The sequence below is a fragment of the Crocuta crocuta genome, unplaced genomic scaffold (assembly GCF_008692635.1).
Source record: "Crocuta crocuta isolate KB4526 unplaced genomic scaffold, BGI_CrCroc_1.0 scaffold415, whole genome shotgun sequence".
Classification (NCBI taxonomy): Eukaryota; Metazoa; Chordata; class Mammalia; order Carnivora; family Hyaenidae; genus Crocuta; species Crocuta crocuta.
Window position 1 is genome coordinate 1663517 of NW_027531525.1, and position 8587 is coordinate 1672103.

Sequence of the window (8587 nt, forward strand, 5' to 3'; positions counted from 1 at the left end):
TTGCACGAAATACTATTTTAATTAGGAACAATGGCTATAATAAAACAACATTATGCATTATTTTTCCAATGAGCTTCAGTTGGAGTAACTGAACAGCAGAAATCGATCTCTAAGATGTTGGTCATAGCAAACCTGGTAGTTCTTTGAGATCTGGGCGATGTGTTAGCAAAACCACAGACACATATGTGTTAGCAAATCCCGGAGAAAAGCATTTTCTGACTTTGGGAGAAATAAGACTGAACGCTGGTGAAGATGGGACTCGGTGAAGTCTCGAGCCGCCTGGGAAGCTGGCCCGGGCCCGAGAGAAATCAGATGAGAAATCAACTTTGTGTTGGGCTGACCAACAGCTGTCAGCTGTTTTTAATGGCTTTGAGTAAAAAAGAAAAGTGAAATGCTTCATTGTGTTTTGTCAGAAACTAATCAACAGAGTACAGAGTCCTACACAATTCAGAGACACAAAGTAGATGCAGAGTGACCAGAGGTCACTTCGGGTGTGGGGTTTTAGAGAGGTAGTCAGTCCTTGGAGTAAATGGCACTGTAGCCCTGACAGCAGGCACATAGGGTTGAGGGCTCTGGAAGGGAGGGAGGGGCCACTCTGCGATCGACCAGCGGACTGATGAGGGTCCCAGCTGGAGGAGGGGTCTTTAGTTCTAGGTTTGTCTCCCACTGCTCATGCCTCTGTCTTCATAAATGGTGATGTCAATAACCTAGGGTCCTCCCTCAATGGGATCTGTCAGGAGGAGGCCTTGGGGAGCATATATCTTCTCATTCTCGTATTTGGACGCTTTCTTCAGAACCTTCTCATAAAGACTTTCCGTCTGGGGTGGGCTGTTAAATGAGCCAAACAGCCTTCAAGATATGATGGGCTGCAAGCTTCTCTGCTTCTGCATACAGGTTATTTAGGGTTTGAATGGTTTCTTCAAGCTGCTGCTTGTCAGTCCGGTTCTCCTCGGTCTGGAACTGGCAGCAGGTGGTGCAGCTGCAGGCTTGCTGTTTTGAACACCTTCCCGGACACCGGCACCTGCGGTGGCCTTGCGGCCAGGCCAGGGTGGGCATGCCGCTTCCTTGGCCCTCCAGCTGCGGTCACCCCGCCTACGTGGTGAAGGTTTCAAGGAAAATATATTCAAAGGTGGGGAGCCTTTGAAAACCTGGGTTTTTAATCGTTTCGAGTCTCCGGGCCTAGCCAAAAATATTTGACTTAGTTGCCAACATTTGAAATACGGCTTTTCACACAAAACAGGTCAAGGATCTCCAGAGAACTCGAAAGGTCTGGGACCAGAGGACCTTTATCCCTGTGCAGCAGCAGTTGGCTGGAGCCACGCACCGTGCCCTTGGGCGTGCCCCAGGTCTCCCCCCGCCCCCCGAAGAGGGAGCCGAGGAGAAGTGGGTAGAAGGAAGGAGGGGCCTGAGCCCAGGAAGGTTGTCAGGAGCCCCCGGTTGGCGATGTTTTCCCGATTCCAAGAAAAATCAGCAGCTGAGCCTGAGCGAGGAAGTCCTTGTTTCATTGCCCGAAAGCCACGTGGGACCTGGGTTATCGCCCGGGCGCCACCGGACTTCCCTTACAGACTGTACACCCCGGTGAGGTCGGCATCTCTTGTTGCCCGACTGGAAGAGTAACATCGTCTGTGAGGTCATAGAAAATATATATACTGGTCTCTGCCCCTGGTTTCTGAACATACCTCCTAACCCCCTAGGGATTTTCCGGGTGATATGAGTGCCTTTTGTTCTGATGCGGTCACTCTGGATAATGAGTCCCCTGGTGGCTTCAGGATAGGGGCGGGTCACCAAAAAGACCAAACCAGAATTGGAAACTTGGAACTTCCAGTCCCTGTAGGTTTTGAAACCCATGCCCTTGGGAGGGGTGCCTGGGTGGCTCGGTCAGTTAAACGCCAGACTTCAGCTCAGGTCATGATCTCATGGGTCCGAAGCCTGCGTCGGACCCTGCTTCAGATTCTGTCCCTCTCTTTCTACCCTTCTCCCACTCAAGCACTCTCTCTCTCAAAAATAAATAAACATTAAAAAAAAAAATCAAACCCTTGGGAGTAATGTTTAATGTGAAACCAGCCATACGGGAGGGGCAGGGAGAGACCGAAGGAAGAGGCAGGTTAGTAGGTAGCAGTTTTAAGAAGCAAAGTGGGGGCGCCTGGGTGGCTTAGTCGGTTAAGCGTCCGACTTTCGCTTAGGTCATGATCTCATGGTTCATGGGTTCGAGCCCCATGTCGGGCTCTGTGCTGCCAGCTCAGAGCCTGGAGCCTGTTTCAGTCTGTGACTCCCTCTCTCTCTGACCCTACCCTGCTCACGCTGTCTCTCTCTCTCTCCTAGAAATAAATAAAAAAAAAAAAAGAAGCAAAGTGAACTTAGAGGAGAGGCTAGTCTTGGGTGAGAGCAAGTGGATCCCTACTCCCACCTGCCATATTTTAGGTTTAGAGAGAAAGAGAGGCCTTAACTGGATTCAGTCATGTATACTATGCAGGTGTTCTCAAAGCCACGTCATTACTCAAGGCTGTGTCCATGGAGCAGCCTCTGGGAGTAGGAAAGGCAAGGACAGGGATAGCAGTTCCTGTGCTCAGGACCCTCCCAGACCACACCTTATGTACCCCTTCACCTGGCTGTCCATCTGTATCCTTTATCCTTTCCCTCCTGTGGCGGGGGTTCCTGGCATTTTGGAGTGGTTTCGTCTGGGTGGCCCCATCTGGCCTTCCTGAGAGGCAGGGACTTCCCTACTGGACTTTCTAGAGGTCTTTGCTCATCTATGGACTCAGTCCCTCCTGAAGACTTTACTCGTAGGTTCACCCCTACAGTTTCTAGAGGGGTCCCAGCCTGCCCATGCCCTGTCCCTCTGTGATTGATCTCAGACACTCCAGGCTGGCCCTGGCCTCAGGGAAGCATGGTTTCTTGACCTTCTTTCGAGCCAAGGGTCAGGGACCAGGCTCAGTGATGGGAAACCCAAGGATGTTCAGAGGCGGCCGCCCTGGTCTTGCGCCACTCCGGAGTTGTTCTGAAAGAACACAGGCCCACTTACCAGCTTTCCTAATTTCTCCAGAAAAGCCAGTACAAATCCAGGCTTTTATGTTATGTGAAACCTTTCTCTTTTTAAAGTTTATCTTGGGGTGCCTGGGTGGCTCAGTCGGTTGAGCATCTGACTTCAGCTCTAGTCACGATCTCACGGTTTGCGAGTTCAAGCCCTACACTGGGCTCTGTGCTGACCGCTCAGAGCCTGGAGCCTCCTTCAGATTCAGAGGTGTCTCCCTCTCTCTGCCCCTCCCATGCTCATGCTCTGTCTCTTAATAATAAATAAAAATGTTAAAAAAGTTTTTTTTAAGTTTATTTTATTTACTGGGGGGAAGGGGGAGAGGGAGAGAAAGAGACAATCCTAAGTAGACTCCATGCTGAGTGTGGATGAGCCACCAGCCTCAATCATGACCTGAGGCAAAATCAGGAGTTGGCTGCTTAGACTGAGCAACCCAGGTGCTCCTGAAACTAACATTTAAATGTTGCAACGACTTTATAAACAGGAGCCAAAACAGACATCTCTGATGGGATCTTGCCTGGCAGTCCACTGATCATGCCCCTTGGTCCTAAGCTCCTTCCTGGCCCTTCTCCCACACCTGCTCTTCTGCCCAAATCCAGGCTCTCTGACCCGCTCCCCCCACCCCCACCCCAGAGCGGCCCTCTTTTTAGGTTCCCTCCAGCGGGTACTATCTTGAGATGCCCTGTGCACCCCGGACTCCCACTGCCAGCCTTTGGAAAGGAAAGTAAGTGTCACGTGTTGAAATGGCTATATCACCTGCCTTGGCGTTTTTGCTTCCTCCAGTTGCTAGGGGTTTGGCCTGTGCTGTGGGTGGGACATGTGAAGGAGCAGCTTCCTGAAATCCAGCAGCTTTGTGAAATCCAGAAGCTTCACCTCAGATTGGCCAAGATGGGGGAGGGGAGCAGAAGGTGGGTGGGGGAGAACACTGTGTTCGCCAAACCTGGGCACAGAATGGAGCTGAAAGAAGGGATGGCTCAGTGCTGTGCCCAGAGGGGCCCCGAGCAGGTGCAGCCTGGAGAAGAACAGTGCAGGGTGAGCAGGGCACTGGCGGAAGGCCCTGGGCGCAGGGGAGTGGGCAGCCGACTGGCAGGCGCTTGCTCCAGGCGCGGCCTGGTCTGATCACTGCCCCACTGGAGGGGGTCCCAGCAGAGTCCAGGCACTGGATGTGCCCGGGATGGTGGAACTTGAGCTCCCTTCCCCCGGAAGTGAGAGGCCCCCAGCTCCGCCAAGTGACCTACTTGTGAAGTCCCAAGGGGCAGAGACCCAGGACCTGAATGCTCAGAGAGAGGCGAATCCCTTGTGGGTGTGAGTGCACACTCAGGGTGGGGTTCATGGCTCCCCGCCAGGCCTGTGCTTGAAATCCCCTCTTCTTCAAACCTCCACAGTCACTTGAGAGGCGGTACCTTCAAATCAATGGGACCATGTAGTGTCACTGGCAAATCTGCCTCATTAGTTTGGGGCATGAAGTAAGGTCACATTCCATTTCCAAGACATATCAAACGGCTAACGCTGCTCCCCTCATACTCTGAACCCTTTCTCCCTGGAAACTCGGAAATGGGCGTCACTGTGTCTTGAACTAGCTCAGTGGCCAAGCCTGTGAGTCCTCCAAGCATGGGTGACGGTGACTTCACCAGCTGCTGGGCCGTGCCCCATACTCTGCTTTCCTCAGGTCACGGGTGTCCTGGTGGTAGGGAGTGTTTCAGTCACATGGCGTGCAGCCGAGTCCTGTGGTGCCTACTGGGCAGCACTCCTACTGACCAGTCACAGCAGGGCCTAGGCTGAGGTGACATGTGAGGTGACATGTAAAGGCAAGTCCTCTTCAGGCCTCCAGGAGGAACTTCCTCTAGGCCTTGGGAGCATGCTCACTGGGTGATTCAGCTGCCCACGGCCCTGAACAGCCCTGGAGGAGGCCCTGAACAGCCCCCTCACAGGGTAGGCTCCTAAGGCTCTCCCACCTCAAGCTCCCACCTCTGTGCTTCCCAAGCAAGGAACCCTCTCCTTCTTGGGGCAACTTCCCGGGCTAACCTCCCTGGAGCCACCCTTCTCCATCTCCCTTTCTCTCCAGCCGGGCCTCAGACCTCCACTTAGTCCACGTGTGGGAGGCCCACTCGCTTCTCCAAATTCTTCCCATCCTTCACTAGAATTCCCAGAGCCCATAAACCCTGGATAATTAGCATCTGAAAGAACCAGTTGTTCCTTTCCTGGGGACAATTAGGGCTCTATCTACACATCTCTGGGAGACAAGCTGAACCATTCCATTCTTTGAGTGCCAGGTAAAGATTAAGTTTCATATTGAGCCAGACTGACCTTGGACTCCCTCCTCGAGGCCTGGCTGGCTCTGGGGCTCTGCCTTGGGCTCTGTCAAAGAGGTCCCTTCCTGAGGCTGGGGCTGCTGGCTTTCAGCGGGGCGTAGGGGGAGCTCTCCTGTCGGTGGCTGGGCACTGGCCACATGGCATCACCACTGTGCCTTGGTGGCCCTGTCAGCCAAGAACAATGTTGTGGCCGCTCTGTGTCAAGTTCCTTGGTTTAGAGAAAGCCTTGCTCCCTCTGAGGTGCCCTCTGCTGGGCTGAGGTGGCCTGATTCCTGGACACTGAACCCCAGAGCTTCACGCCCCTGCCTTCTGCAGATCCAGTCATGTGGCCCTCGTAGTGCACGCAGAGGTGTGCGCACACACTCACACACACACACAGGCGCAGGCAAGCGCCATCCTCACAAATGTACTATGCATGGCCATACATGCTCACATATGTGCCCATGTGCTCACACAGATGCACTCACATATACACAGATATGGGTACTTATAAACGCACACAACACACATGGGTTTGTGTGTACACATTGATCCATTCACATACGTGAATCACGCTGTACACATGTATATGCGAAGTACACACAGGTGCACACACATACGTGCACAGATATGGGCACTCGCACATATCCATTCAAGAGATATGAATGCATATGTATGGACGCACATGACGTTTGTATACACACTCTCATGCACACATGCTCACTCACAGACTCACATAAATAGCACACATGTGCACATATTCACACACATGCACACACACTCACCTGTTTACATATTGTGATATTGAGAGGTATTGTGCCATGCACTGCTCATCATAGTTTAAAGTTTTGCTTCTCTTTTGAAATGTAAATATTCCCAGCAAAAAAAAAAAAAAAAAAAGTGAATATTCATACCAAAGGTCACACTGGAAGAAGTTCTTAGTTATTTCATTGCTTAGTTTCACTGGGAACCTGAAAGTAGGTTTGGATGAGGAGGGGGACAGCCCCAAATCAGGAATGACGGAAGTGACATTTTCCTAGAGGCACAGTTTTGTCAGGTATCTTCTCCCCGAAAGGGCATGGATGGACCAGACAGACTGACTTCTTCCAAGCGGGACTCCTATAGACCTCAGACTGCCTGAATCAGGAGGGGCCTCCAAATGCTTTCGGTCTAAGTCTCTCATCTAAGAGAGGAGAAAACTCAAGTTCATTGAGGTTAATCAAGTCTCCTAGGTCGTATTTGCAAAACAGACCTGAATCTGTCTCCTTCCCTTCCCTATCATCCAGGCACCCTGGCTTTTATCCCAGGGTAAGACTGACTGCTTAGGTTACGTGCCCTCTCCTTGGACCAGTGTCCTCGGTCGAGGGGATGAAGAGCTGGGACCGTCTAGGGCCAGCCTGGCGCTGCCCCCCGCAAGGGCTGTGACTGGGAGCCCTCCACATGCACTGGCATCAAATGGAACCTAAGAGGGTTGTGTGCCTAGTCAGCACGGCTCTGTTAGAAGACCAGGAGACAGGGATGTGAGCAGACACAAAAAACAACTGATATCAGTGACTGTATCTCAGCAATTGTCCAGAAGGCTCTGCCTCAGAGGTTTTTTTTTTTTTTTAATGTTTTATTTATTTCTGAGAGGGACAGCGTGAGCAGGGGAGGGTCAGAGAGAGAGGGAGATACAGAATCCGAAACAGGCTTCAGACTCTGAGCTAGCTGTCAGCACAGAGCCTGACGCAGGGCTCGAACCCATGAACTGTGAGATCATGACCTGAGCCGAAGTTGGATGCTTAACCGACTGAGCCACCCAGGTGCCCCTCTGCCTCAGAGTTTTGAGTGTGTAAACACTCAGGTGTGTAAACACAGAGGTCAGTCGCGATGGGGGAGGGGTGGCTGAGGGGGCGCGTCCCGCTGTGACCACTGTGTTTTAGGCGAGCAGGGATGGACTGCAATTAAGAGGAGTCCATGGACAAAGTAAGAGGAGGGGAAACGGCAGTGTCACTCTGCCAAGATGCATCAGAAGCGCTACAGTTCAGACCGTCTCTAACTCTAGAGTTAGAGCTTCAGAAACTTGGGGACGTTTGTGCAGCGAGTTACAAATGGATGAGGGACTTGGGTGACTGTGTGGAAGTGGTTTTTCCCCATATTTTAGATATGACTGAGATGGGTATTATTCTTGAATCTTGTTTCCAGTTCCTTCCCTTTGTCAGCTGTCTCCTCACCTGTAGTAGTAGAGTTATTTTTACCCCCGACAACAATTAAGTTACTTCAGAGGGAATCCACAGCCCGAAGGCTACTTAGACCAGGTATTAAGTTCTACTCCGGACTCAGCCAATGTCTGCAACTAAGTAGAGACAATGAGCTACAGCTTTGTGACACCCACCTCCAGCCCTAGGCATTTACTTACTAAGTATTATTTTCTCAGAGGGATTTTTTTCCCTGACGTGGACACTAATGATATACTACTATCAAAATTTGCCTTATGGTGAAAACCTTACCAATTTCTTTTTTTTAAAATGTTTTATTTATTTCTAGGAGAGCGAGAGAGAGAGACAGAGTGAGCAGGGAGGGTCAGAGAGAGAGGGAGTCACAGACCGAAACAGGCTCCAGGCTCTGAGCTGGCAGTCAGCACAGAGCCTGACGCGGGGCTCGAACCCACGAACCGCGAGATCATGACCCAAGCGAAAGTCGGACGCTTAACCGACTAAGCCACCCAGGCGCCCCAACCTTACCAATTTCTTGATCGGGGTATCATTCTTTATAAAATATAAAGTTTACAGAATTCAAGTTTGAAAACCCTGGCCTTGAATCAGTGATCAAGGAAATGTCCGTCCTCCTCTGCCTTCTTCCAGATCTCTGTCCCTCCCACTTACACACTTCTGGGCCTGGGTTTGTACCGGGGGACAGGAAATCCTGGTGTTGGAGGAAGGGGATCTGGAGTCAGGATGACCCAGATGCAAATCCCAGGTTTGCCCCAGCTTCCTCATGTATAAAATGGTAATAATCAGAGTACCTACCTCATGGGGGTAACTCTGTGATTTCGGGAAATTTACTTAACCAGTTTCCTCACTGGTAAAATACAGCCATCAGTAGTGCCAAAGAAGTAAAGGAGGTGAGGCAACCATGTGCTACACAATGTCTGGAAAATTGATTTTGAAAATTATGATAGCTGTTGCTATCACTTTCTTAATAATCCTTGTACTGCTATAGGCTTAATCCACTCTAGATAAATATTATGGGCCAATCTGTCTCCCTTTGATATATGAAAGGATAC

The 8587-nt window shown here is 51.0% G+C and overlaps 1 pseudogene; it reads right to left on the reverse strand.

Moving 5' to 3' along the window:
* On the reverse strand, positions 1-8335 carry LOC144238736 (golgin subfamily A member 7 pseudogene; annotated as a pseudogene).
* Between the last annotated feature and the right edge of the window lie 252 nt (positions 8336-8587).